We start from the raw sequence: 4,218 nt of genomic DNA on the forward strand, positions 1-4,218 counted from the left end.
ACTTCTGAGGTCATCAGTCCCCTAGAATTTAGAACTACTCAAACCTAACTAACCTAAGGACAGCACACACATCCATGCCCGAGGCAGGATTCGAACCTGCGACCGTAGTGGTCCCGCGGTTCCAGACTGTAGCGCCTAGAACCGCTCGGCCACTTCGGCCGGGTGACTTCTGAAGGAACAGAGGTCTTCTCACCCTCTTCCTTCCTCTCGGTACTGTTTTACGTATAATCGCTTCCCCACCGATTCTACGGAGAACCTGCTCATTCCTTGCCTTATTCCGCCTAACTTTCAACTTTCGTCTGTAGCACCACATCTCCAATGATACGATTCTGTGATTTCACGATTTTCCAACAGTGTTTCACTACCGTACAGTGCTGTGCTCTACACGCGCATTCTTCGAAATTTCTTTCTCAATTTGAGTCCTATGTTTGATACCAGTACACTCCTCTTCGCCAGGAATGCCCATTTTGCCAATACTAGCCTGGTTTTTATTTCCTAGTTAATCCATGAATCACGACTTTTTTACTCCCTAGGTAGCAGAATTCCTTGTTGTTGTTGTGGTCTTCAGTCCAGAGACTGGTTTGATGCAGCTCTCCATGCCACTCTATCCTGTGCAAGCTTCTTCATCTCCCAGTACCTACCGCAACCTACATCCTTCTGAATCTGTTTAGTGTATTCATCTCTTGGTCTCCCTCTATAATTTTTACCCTCCACGCTGCCCTCCAATACTAAATTGGTGATCCCTTGATGCCTCAGAATATGTACTACCAACCAATCCCTTCTTCTACTCAAGTTGTGCCACAATTCTATTCAATCCAATACGTCCTTATTAGTTATGTGATCTACCCATCTAATCTTCAGCATTCTTCTGTAGCACCACATTTCGAAAGATTCTATTCTCTTCTTGTCTAGACTATCGTCCACGTTTCACGTCCATACATGACTACACTCCATAGAAATACTTTCAGAAACGACTTCCTGATACTTAAATCTATACTGGATGTAAACAAATTTCTCTTCTTCAGAAGCGCTTTCCTTGCCGTTGCCAGTCTACAGTTTATATCCTCTCTGCTTCGACCACCATCTGTTATTTTGCTCCCAAAATAGCAAAACTCATTTACTACTTTAAGCGTCTCATTTCCTAATCTAATTCCCGCAGAATCACCCAACTTCATTCGACTACATTCCATTATCCTCGTTTTTCTTTTGTTCATGTTCATCTTGTATGCTCCCTCCAAAACACTATCCATTCCGTTCAGCTGCTGTTCCAAGTCCTTTGCTGTCTCTGACAGAATTACAATGTCATTGCCGAACCTCAAAGTTTTTATTTCAACTGTTACGTCATGGCAAACCTGGAAGTTTTAGTTTCTTCTCCATGGATTTTCATTCCTACTGCATATTTTTCTTTTGTTCCTTTACTGTCTGCGCACTATACAGATTGAATAACATCGGGGATAGGCTACAACCCTGTATCACTCCCTTCCCAACCACTGCTTCCCTTTCATGTCCCCCAACTCTTATAACTGCCATTTGGTTTCTGTACAACAGAATTCCTTAACTCTGTTTAATTCGTGATCCCCAATGCTGACATTAAGTTTCTCGTTGATCTCATTTCCGCTACTTCTCATTACTTTCGCCTTCTTTCGATTTATTCTCCGTCCATATTCCATACGCACCAGACCGTTCATTCCATTCAACAGATACTGTAATTATTCTTCACCTTCAGTGAGGATAAAAATGTCATGAGCGAATCTTATTATTGGTACCCTTCCACCTTGAATTTTAATCTCACTTTTGAACCTTTCTTATATTTCCGTCATTGCTTCTTCGATGTATAGATTGAACAGTAGGAGTGAAGGACTACATCTGTGTCTCACATCTTTTTCAATCAGAGCACTTCGTTCTAGGTCTTCCAGGCTTATTGTTCCCTCTTGGTTCTTGTACATATTGTACATTACCCTTCTTTCCCTATAGCTTACCTCTATTTTTCTCAGAATATAGAACATCTTGCACCATTTTACAATGTTGAACACATTTTCCTGGTCGACAGATTCTATGAATGTCTCTAGATTTTTCTTGAGCGTTGTTTCCATTATAAACGGCAACGTCAGAACTATTTCTCTGGTGAACTGTGATGGAGTGTTTATCAAATGCGTACAATCATGACCAAACTGTTGTTATTCTTTTCTTGGCTTCCGAAGCACAAAGACCATTAGCATCTATCGGAGAATGAAGAATGTGTATGGAGGGGCATGTCTGTCGAAAATCACCGTTGTGGAATGGGGTGCCAATTTCCGCACGTTCCCACATTGCAGATGTCGTAACTAAGATATTTCACCATCTTAATTCGGAGACACTAGAGCTCGCGCCTTTTGTGGCGGCGTTCGTAGCGACAAACACTTCGCTGTAGAAACGGCTTACGAAATCACCGCCACACTTTTAATAGCGGGCCGACCGGTCCGCTGGAACAGTGAACAGAAAGATGAAAACCCAAACACTCTGATTAAATAAAAGTCGGTACTTATCTTTATTAACGAAGATACAGAAACACAGTAGTGAACTCCGTGTCTACAGAAATCTGTCTAGTTCGAGTCGGAGCGGCTAGGTCCGCGTCGGCTGACGACAAACAACAACTCTGCTGCGATGAACACACAACTGACTAGCAAGTACACAAATCGGTGGCGAGTATACAACTGAGCGGAGAATACAGAACTGTCCTAGCGCTCGCGACTCCAGCGCTTAAGAAGCCAGAAGCCAGCGGTGGCGCGCGCAGACTTGCGGCGATTTCCTGTATCGCTGGCGCTGCTTATGCGGACGGCGTCCGGACTTTGATGCTGCCACCCTTTTGGCAGCGGGCTCGGTTGGCATTACTGGCTAGGATATAACAGCGCCTATAGTCCTGATCTCTCCACACGCGATTGTCAAGCTTCGGTCTCTTAAAATAGGCCTTGAAAGATTGACGATTCCCTTCGGGTGAGGATGCAGCAAGCAGTTACGGACTTCTTCGCGCACCAGGACACGTTTTACCAAACGGGTATCTTCAAACTAGTGCGTCGGTGGCATGATCGCCTCAGTGCTCGCGCTTATCCTGCCTGATTGGCATACCCGTACTGGACTGTACGGCCTTCGAATGGAAAGTCTTTGTGCGTTCCATATAGAGTTGTAGTTCCGAGACGCGTTGGACTACACACATGGCCGCGTATCCAACCTACCGCGCGCTGCTGCCACGAACTACCTCCATTCCTTCCTAGTTACTGCTCGGTTCCTGCAGGTGTCTTCAATCCCCAGGTTTTCAGGGTCGTTCGCCAGGTCGTCAACCCAGCGCTGCCTTGGTCATCCTATGGGCCGTTTGGTGTTTGGTTTCTCCTCAGATGCCTTCTTCACCTGTCTTCCCTCTAGCATGAGGGCTACACTGCCCTACCGCTTGCGTTTTCTGCTCTTTAGCTTCTGTCGGACTGTTGTTTGTTGCATAAGTAGGTAGATTCTCTCATACCCAGTCCTCCTCCATTCTCCGTTATCCGAGATCGGTCCCCATATCTTCCTCATTAGTCTCCTTTCAAATATTATCTGTTTCTTTTCTCCTTTAGTCATTCGTCAGGTTTCTGAACCGTACCTGACTGCAGAGCATGTCACTGTGTTATACTCGTAGATTCTCATCTTAGTGTTCGCTGATATCGAGTTCGAGCCGAGAGTCTCCCTTAAGAGAAGACTCATATTTAATTGTCATTCCTTTTCTCTCCTTGGCGTCCATTCATATGATTTTGTTAAGTGTTAAGCCAAGATCTGGTGAACTCTCTCGAACCACATGCCATCTGTCTCAAGAAATTCTTCCTGCTCTTTACTTCCTAACTGCATGAATTCCATTTTGTCTTGATTCACCTTTAGCCCAAACTTCAGTGCGTGGTTGTCCATTTTCAGGTGCACTGCCTTCAAATCGCGGTTGGATTCAATTAGTAGTACTGTTGACTATCATCTGCGTATGTGGAACAATTGAAGTTATTAGCCATTCGTACAGCAACACATTCGTGTTGTGTACATATCGCGTTGGACTAAATCAGGGAAATAAAATAATTTACCTTGGATTGTGTTCACAGTCAAGTAACACTTGCCATTTGTCTGTATAGATCGCTTAATCGGCCGTGTACAACCACGAGTTCGGCGTTCGGTCATTTTCAAGCACGACAGTTATCCACGGCATTGTGGTACTCGAAAGTGGCC

This window comes from Schistocerca cancellata, unplaced genomic scaffold, assembly GCF_023864275.1.
Source record: "Schistocerca cancellata isolate TAMUIC-IGC-003103 unplaced genomic scaffold, iqSchCanc2.1 HiC_scaffold_754, whole genome shotgun sequence".
NCBI classification, from domain to species: domain Eukaryota; kingdom Metazoa; phylum Arthropoda; class Insecta; order Orthoptera; family Acrididae; genus Schistocerca; species Schistocerca cancellata.